The following is a 9,797-nucleotide window of genomic DNA, read 5'->3' on the forward strand; positions in this document are numbered from 1 at the left end:
TGGGTTTGAACTGCCAGCCTTCTGGTTAGCAGTCAAGTGCCTTAGGCACTACGCTACCAGAGCTCCCAACAATAGCTTAGTCTGTGTAAAGCAGAATAAACTGATAATATGAATGAAACTCTGAATCTTAACATCTTATGACTGTATTTAAACTCACAGAGCTAACCATGCAAAACATTCTATAGGGCTTGGGGTGCAGAACATGTGTTGTGTATATTTGATCTGGCTTGTCCATCCACTTAAATATACTCTTTTTTTTCCCCCAAAGAAGCAAAGACAATACTAAGCAGTTTTCATATGTAAGCTGAAACTTTGGTTTTTAAAATGTCAGTCTTCAGGATTTCATAGTTTGCTTTCATTTTTTCTGGTCATAATTACCTTTACATGATGCATTTAGTTAATTGCTGTTTTCTTCTTAAGGCAAATTACAGCTTTGTGAAATGGTCAATATGTGATTCAGGCTTCTCACAAAATACTGTTAAACTGTGAATTATAGAAGCTTTTGATGGTGATAATAAAGATCAAGTAACATCGCCTTTCCTTTTACAGGCTTCATTGTACTCCAAGATTTAGTTTCAATCAATACCATTATTACTACCCATACATTTTGTTGTTTCAAAATATAAATTTCTTCTTTGTCTTTTTAACTTGTGAAATAACTGTTGTAGCCAAAGAATCTTTTCTCTTTTTTTTTAATTTTTAGTTGAAATACATTAATTGTACGGTCTTTATACTTTACACTTGTTCTTGAGTATAAGAACAGTGAGTTGTACAAATATTTTGCAGTGTCACTGAGATAAAACCAAAACAACTTTGAGAGAGAAAATTAATTATTTTGCTTCCTCAGCACTTTTTTCTTTCTGTCGGACCTCAGAGCTTTGTTGCTTGCTTGTTTATTTGTTTTTATTTTCAGTTGCCATAAACTCAATCCTGACTCATGGCAACCCCATGGGGGTCAGACTATAACCATGTTTTCAGTGACTGATTTTTCAGAAGTAGATCGCCAGACTTTCTTCCAAGAAGCCTCTGGTGGACTCAAAGCTCCAAATTTTCAGTTAGTAGCTGAGCCCATTAACAATTTATACTACCCAGGGACAGGGCTCCAGAATAGCATGAACCATATTAAAAATAGTTTTGTGATTAACTGGAAGCACTAATTCATGCCTAGGTCCAACCCAAGGCAATCCTGGGGAGACCCAGAAGCTCAGTTTAAATCTGTTCGGGGATCTTCTAGGATGCGTTCATCCCATCAGGTTAGATCATTAGACCTGTACAACCAAGCACTCAGCATTTCTCCAGCATAATACTACATGTTTATAATTACTTACACAACATTTGTCTTTCTTTTTATACTGTAAGCTCCATCAGAGCAGAGACTATGGGTTACTCAAGTCCATTTCCCTAGGATCTAGCAGAGCATCTGGCATTTGCTGTTGTTAACTGTCATGGTATTAACACAACTCATGTGCAATAAAACAAAACGCTGCCTGGTCCTGCCCAGTCCCATTATCAATGGGGAAATGGACCGTGGTAATAGATTGGGTTTTCATTGGCTAACTTTCAGAAGTAGATCACCAGGCTTTTCTTCTTAGACCATCTTAGTCCGGAAGCTCTGCTGAAACCTGTTCAGCATCAAACCAACATGCAAGCTTCCACTGACAGACAAGAGGTGGCTGCACGTGAGGTGCAGTGGCCAGAATTGAGTCTGTATCTAGCATAAAAGAGCAGAATTCTATCTCTGAATCACCATTGCCCTCATTTGGCATATAGTAGGTGCCTAAGTAATACTTGTTGCATGGCATGGTTTGCCTTTACACTTTAGGTTACCATTACCATTTTTCCCATTCTGGTCTAAAGCAGGCCTACTTAGCTACAGAGTTGCCAGTGTGAGGGATGGTGATATGTGTAGCAAACTCAATTTCTTATAGAGGCCAGACAGGGCTGGTCAAAGGGGTTTGTGCCTAGAGAAGGTTGCTTAGCTCTGGCTCATGGTAGCTCATAACCCATTGCTGTTGAGTTGATTCTGCCTAATAATCCTATAGAAAAGAGTAGAACTGCCCCTTAGCTCTTCCCAGATTGTACTCTATGGAAGCAGACTGCCACATCTTTCTCCAGTGGAGGACCTTGTGGGTTCACACTGCTAGCTTTTCAATTATCAGCCAAGCACCTTACCGCTCGCTGTATGACCAGGGCTCCTTTCAGTTCATGGCAGCCATGTAGACATGCCATATCTGATGTTTTTTTTTTAAAAAATGAATAAATAAATAAAAGTAGCCAGATTGAATACTTTTACATGAAATAGCTAGATTTTAAAATATTAGCAACATTTTCATATTTTTTAATACTCGTCAGGCCATCAAATTGCATCTGCTAGCTATATTTGTCATACAAATAGCCAGTTTGTAGTCTCTGATGTATGATTTCTCCTCTTCCCTCATATATAAATTTGTACAGATTCTTTTTTTGGTAGTCACAGCTTATATTTACTAATATTATTTAGTGTTCATTTCAAAAATTAAGGTTACAGCCATTTCTTCTGCTATCTTCCTTGATATGCTGCTCTTTGGTTCGTTTTTTAATTTTTAAACTTTTGAAAAATCAACTTAATTTTGATATAATTTATGTATAGCAATGGGTACCCATTCTAAGCATATGATTTAATGAGTTTTGACAAATAATATTTATATAATCACCACAATCAAGATGAAAAACTATTCCATTACCACAAAAACTTGTCCATATTTTTTTTAAAAAATAGCTGTATTTTGATATATCCACATAGCATAAAATTCAACTCATTTAAAGTGTACAACTCAATTGTCTCTCAAATATTCACTTATATATGCAACCATCACCACAGCCAAATTTAGAACATTTTTCTTTACCACAAAGAAACCCTGTACTATCAACTTCCTCCCCTGTCCCCCAGCCCCACCCCACCCCAGCCATAAACAACCACTAATCTACTTTCTGGAGCTCTGGTGGCATAGAGCCTAAGGCATTTGACTACTAACCAAAAGGTTGGTGGTTCAAACCCACCAGTCCCTCGATGGAAGGAAGACTGAGCAATCTACTTCCATAAAGATTTACTGCCTCGGAAACCCAAAGGAGGTCACTATGAGTCAGAATTGACTCAATGGCACTCAATTTGGTTTGGTTTTTTTTTTTTTTTTGGTTTAGTAATCTGCTTTCTCTCTCTATGTTGTTGTTGTTAGGTGCTGTCAAGTCATTTCTGACTCATAGCAATCCTATGCATAGCAGAATGAAACACTGCCCAGTCCTGTGCCATCCCCACAATCCTTGCTATACCTGAGCCCATCCCTGAAGCCACTGTGTCAATCCATCTTGTTGAAGGCCTTACCCTTCTTCGTTGACCCTCCATTTTACCAAGCATGATATCCTTCTCCAGGGAATGGTCCTTTCTGACAGCATGATCAAATAGGTGAGACGAAGTCCAGCCATTCTCGCTTCCAAGGATCATTCCTGCTGCACTTCTTCCAGAACAGATTTGTTAGTGCTTTTAGCAGTCCTTGGTACTCTTAGTATTCTTCTCCAACACCACAACTCAAAAGCATCAACTCTTCTTCGTTCTTCCTTATTCATTGTCCTGCTCTCACATGTATAAGATGTGATTGTAAATACCATGACTTGGGTTAGGTGTCCCTTAGTCTTCAGGGAGACATCTTGGCTCTTCATCACTTAGAAGAAGTCTTTTGAAGCAGATTTGCCCAATGCAATATGTCATTTGATGTCTTGACTGCTCCTTTCATTGGTGTTGATTGTGGAACCAAGTAATAAGAAGTCCTTGACAATTTCAATCTTTTCTCTATCCATTACGAAACTGTTCCTTGGATCAGTTGTGAGGATTTTTGTTTTCTTAATATTAAGGTGTAACCATACTGCAGACTGTAGTCTTTAGTCTTCATCAGTAAGTGTTTCATGTCATCCTCAGATTAAGCAAGCAAACTTGAGTTGTCTGCATATCTCAGGTTGTTCATGAGCATTCCTCCAATCCTGATGCCACATTCTTCTTCGTATAGTCCACCTTCTCAGATTATTTGCTCAACATACAAATTGAGTAAGTATGGTGAAGGGATACAATCCTGACACACTCCATTCCTGATTTTAAACCATGCAGTATCCCCTTGTTCTGTTCGAACAACAGCCTATACAGGTTCCTCATGAGTACAATCAAGTGTTCTGGAATTCACATTCTTCTCAATGTTATCCATAATTTGTTATGATCCACACAATCAAATGCTTTTGCATAGTCAGTAAAACATAAATAAACATCTTTCTGGTATTCTTTGCTTTGAGCCAAGATCCATCTGACATTAGCTATGATATCTCTCATTCCATGTCCTCTTCTGAATCCAGCTTGCTTTTCTGGAAGCTCTGTCAATATACTGCTGCAACCCTTTAGAATTATCTTCAGTAAAATTTTATTTTCATGTGATATTAATTATACTGTTCTGTGTCTGTAAATTTCCCTATTCCGGGTATTTCATACAAATGAAATTATATAATAAGTGATCTTTTGTGACCGGCTTCTTTTGTGTCACATATTTTCAAGGTGCATTCATGTTGTAGCATATATCAGTACTTCATTCTTTTTAAGACTGAATAATGTTCCATCGTATGATTATACCACAGTTCATGCATCCATTCATATCCTTTGATGGGTATTTGGGCTGTTTCCACCTTTTGCCTGTTGTAAATAAGGCTGTTAAGAACATTTGTGTACAAGTTTTTGTTTGAAAACCTGCTTTCAATTGTTTTGGGTATACAGCTGGCAATGGAATTGTTGCGTCATATGCTAATTTTGTGATTAACCTTTTGAGAAAGTAGCAAAATGTTTTCAACAGCAGATCCCCGTTTTATATTCCCACAGCAATGTCCATGAAGATGATCAAATACAAGGATAAACTTTGGTTTATTTTTAACTTCTACCTCCTCTCCTCTTTCCTTCATCCACGTGGTCTTCTGATGTTAAAAGCTCAGCTTGCTCTAGTTCAGTCCCAAATACAATCACACTTTGAATATCTTCACCTACCTTTGGTGCAGCCTGAAATAGCTACTTCCTGTCACTTTGGCTCACATTGGAGTTCGCCAAAAGTAAGCACAAACCTAATTTTATTTTTTTGGCTTCCTCCCAGGTTTAGGATATTACCCATCATCTTGCAAGTCATGTTACCAAGCTTGTGTTTTATTTTATCAAAACCACATAAGACTTCCACTTCTGCCCCCTTCATTTGATTTCAAGGCAGTCACAAACATTTGAAATGAGTTTTATTCAACCTTTTGACCACTCATTCTATTCCTGTGGAGAAAATATCCTTGATTACTCCTAATCTGCATTGCTCTCACTCTGATGTTACCAACCAGCAATAAGACCTTCCCTTTATAGGTTCTTCATAACAAACATCTTACAAATACAAGGTCTCAAGTCCACTTTCTATTATGCTTCATGCTGGAATAATGGCTGTCTCTCTGACAGAGAGATACCCTTTGCTTATCCTATGATTGATGGTGCCTCTTGTTCTTCAGCCAGGGCCCTAAGGAAAAATAGTCTCTTTCATCGAATCTTGTGTCCCTGTTTGACCACAGGTAAATAGCTACTTTTTTCCCTCAGTAGTCCCTTCAAAAGGAGCCCTGATGGTCCAATGGTTAAGAACTTGGTTGCTAACCAGAAAGTGGTTTAAACCCACCAGCCACTCTGGCTATCTGCTTCCATGAATATCACAGCCTTGGAAACCCTCTGGGGCAGTTCCACTGTGTCCTATATGGTCTCCACAAGTCAGAATCGACCTGATGGGCATCAGTTCAGTTTTGGGTTTTCAGTCCCTTCAAACTTTGAATGAGTTTATATGTTCCTTCCCTACTCCTCTTGAGATGATGTATTTTTTTATCTGTTCTGGGACAAATCATGTGCTACATTTTTTGGTCTGTCATATTCCAGGCTTCTTCCAATCTATTGTAAATCAATTAGCATCTGATTGTCTGAGAACAATTTTGTGGGTTAAGATTCTTTATTTCTGATACCCAAAGAGGTTTGGGATGGTAACAATTTAGCTACTTATTTCTCCCTTGTATCTGCTTTAATTTTCTTTAACATCTATTTTAATGTCCAAATGTTTTACCTATACCTATGATGGAATGCCCTGACCTACTGGTGGATTTAGATTCCAGAATTTCTGTGAAGAAAAAACTGACATCGGAAAAAATGTTTTATATGTTAGCAAATTAGAAGGAGCATTGATCTGATAACAGAAACTCTGATGCTGCAACTTAGAAGCTGCATTGTCTTTTGGGCAAATTAATTGATATCTCATAATTTATACATATCAGCCCCACAAATTTTATAATGTTTCTGTTAGAATTTCATGAAATGATATTTGTGAAAATACATCCAAACCTAAAAAATACTACAAAATATATAATATTAAACAATGCTTTATATTCTACTTTAATTACTGCCTTGTAGAGTAAGCTCATAGAAAGTTGTATCTTAATACACAGAATGGTACATGTTTTATGTAGTATTTTTCCAGTTCTACACTATCTCTTTGAAGGAAAGATTGTTGTTATGTACCGTCGAGTCAGACCTGACTCATAGGGACCCCTCCTTGGGTTTCCAAGGCAGTATCACTACGGAAGTATATTGCCCCATCTTCCTTCCAAGGAGTGGCTGGTGGGTTTGAACCGAAGGAAAGATTATATATGTCCTTTTCAGTTGTATGTAGAAAATGGGATGTGATCTGGAGGGTAGTTTGTTAGAAGAATGTAGGGGAAAAGGAGATTTCATTGTTAAGCTGCTTTTTTTAGGCTTACTTTTTTCTTAGTATTGGCTACTCTTCTATATTTAATGACTTCTCTTCCTTTGTGTCAACTACTCTTATTCGTTGGTCAGTACACAGTGGCTGGTTTCTGCTCGGCTAGCATAGTTTATTTGCCAAAACTTGGGGTCCAATCTTGCCCTCACTTTGACTGTGTTGTTGGTGGTAGGTGCCATCAAGTTGGCTCCAATTCATGGTGACCCTATGTACAATAGAACGAAGCACTGCCCAGTTCTGCATGAGCCTCACAATCCTTTCTACACCTGAGCCCATCGTTGCAGCCACTATGTCAATCCACCTTATTGAGGGTCTTCCCCTTTTTCACTCACCCTCCACTTTACCTAGGCTTACAAGTTACTATCTTGCTCCCAATGGTTTAATAGTCCTATACCTGATATGTAATTCCTTGGACAAGTATCAGTGGCATATCATGGTAAATGGACCCTCTGGGCTTACATCTCAGCTCATCTATTTCTGACCCTGAGCCTTGTGGCTCAGTCGGCCTGTTTAGGCCTCAGCCACTCACTAGGCATCAATTCAATGGTGCCCTAGCCCTTTATAATTTTTCTTCATTCTTTTTAATAGTATTAATCACCTGCTTCTCAAACTCCCCCCTCTAGGCTCAGGACAGATTCCGTTTCTTATTCATTATCTTATCCCCAAAGCCTTACCTGGAGCACTAGCACAGAGTAGCTTGATCAAAACATCATGCCCTACCTGTGACTGCCTTGCTGTGAAGATGCTCCACAGTTGCAGATATCGGTACTTTGGACCGTCTTAACTTTCTGGGTTCTAGAACTGTGGTTTATGGCCTGACCTGTATCCAGCTGGAGCACTGTCTAGTTTGCTAAGTCTACTAACATGAACCCACTTTTTCCAAACAAAATCTAATTTGATCACCTTTGTTTCTCTACTGTTCAAACCTGGGGGTAGCTCACATATGTAAATTAAATTTAGTGGAGATGCAAATAATTGAGAAAACCAAGAATGATCTCACTTAAAGCCTCACAAAATTGGCATCCCTGGAGGAAGCTGGTTAGAAATGAAGAATATCAAGTCCTACCTCAGACCTTGAATTGTCATTTTAATTAGATTCCAGGTAATTTGTGGACACATTAAAAAGTGTGACATAAAGGACAGAGAGAGAGAGAGGTCTTTAAAACTACCATAATACTAGTTGTTTTACTTTCTTTGTAAAAATGATAAATCACATAAAATAGGAAAAATATGTCCACAAAGTAGTAAAATCAAACATTAAAGGCAACATGAAGAAGTACAATAGCGAGGAATTGGGTTTTATAGCTCATGTGATTACTAGTATAACTTCGTTTTATAGCTTAGACAAGTCAACTTGTCATCTCTTCTAAGTCTTTGTTTCTTTATTTGTAAAGCTATAATATAAAATTAGGTGAGCAGAAAAATCTTATCTTCACTCCTATGATTTTTATGACTAATGATAATCTGTGATCCCTTCAAGTTACAAAGTTCTGTAGTTATATAATTATTAATGCTTTATTTTTTTTACTTGAATTTTAATTAATTTTCCTATTTTTTTGGCTTTTTGTGTCTTCTATAAGAGGTTTGTTTTAGTCGAGTTCTTTGGGTTGCAAGAAATAGAGACTGTGACATCAGATGCACCAGTTTGCTGAAGACCAATATCTTTCTGGTCTTTAGATGCTGAAACCAAAATTGTTCTAGGAAAACTGGGGTGGCTTGTCACCCTAATCTGTAGAGATCATGGTAGAAAAGGAAAGTTTATTGAAAGAATGTACTAACATAGAATGCAGAGAAAACTTAACAAGGCCTCAGAAGGAACCACCATCAGTTTATTAACATACCACTTCTTTTTTCTTTCTTTCTTTTTAATTTTTTATTGTGATTTGGGTGCAAATTCACAAAGCAGATTCGTTTTACTCTCAAAAATTCACACACATTTTGTTTCACTGCACCAGTTACAATCCCAACAGTAAACAGCTATCCTCCCATCTTCTTCCTATGACTATCTCTTCCCTGTGTCTTCTTATCTATACCCTCTTGTCTGTCCAGCTTTCCCCTTATGCAAATGCGGCTTTTCTATTCTCTTATGATCAATTGATCTAAGGGGTACATCTACTTGGGGTAAGTAGGCCTACAAGCAGAATTCCTACCCCAGAGAGATGCACCTATCTACTGTTTGGCTGAGACCTAATCCACAGAAATGAGTCCAGTTCCAGACCCAAAGAATAACCCAGGACCATAGTCTCAAGGGTTTCACCAGTCCCTATCCAACTAGTAATTTCGGGTTAGTTTTGTGTTTTTAAATTTTGTTCCACAGATTTCCTCCCACTCTATTCAGGATCTCCAGTTTTGATACTTATTGAATGGTTGGCATTGGTAATTGGGCACCATCTAGTTCTTCTGGTCTCAGGATTGTGAAGGCTAAATTCCTGTGGTCTGTCAGATCCTTGAACGAATTGTTACCATATGACTTTGATTTGCTTCACTCTTCTTTGCTCCAGAAGAGGGGAGACCAATAGTTGCATCTTAGATGGCCATTTGAAATCTTTTAATACTGCAGCCACTACTCATTAAAGCAGGTTATAGAACAAGATTTTTATGTACTATGTGAACAGCCACTTCTGTGGCTCCTTTTCATATTGTCTTTCTTCTGTCTATATACCAACTCTCTCTATATATATCATCCCTTCTGTATATCAATTAGCTTCCCCTTTTAATCTATGTTTCTTTTTCTATACAAGTTCAGTTTATACTCAAGTATATCCTATCTTTAAAATCATGCTATGGGGAGGCGGGGCAAGATGGCGGACTAGGCAGAAGGATTGCACAGACCCTCTTCAACAAAGAAAAGGGAAACCAATTAATACAGACACAGAAGATAATCCTGGACCCCTGAGCCTTGAAGGAAAGGATGCAGATTTGGACTAAACCCCAAATAGCAGAAGAATTTGCGTGAAAATACCA

Source organism: Orycteropus afer, unplaced genomic scaffold, assembly GCF_000298275.1.
Source record: "Orycteropus afer afer isolate SDZICR_OR568_19922 unplaced genomic scaffold, OryAfe1.0 scaffold00081, whole genome shotgun sequence".
Classification (NCBI taxonomy): Eukaryota; Metazoa; Chordata; class Mammalia; order Tubulidentata; family Orycteropodidae; genus Orycteropus; species Orycteropus afer.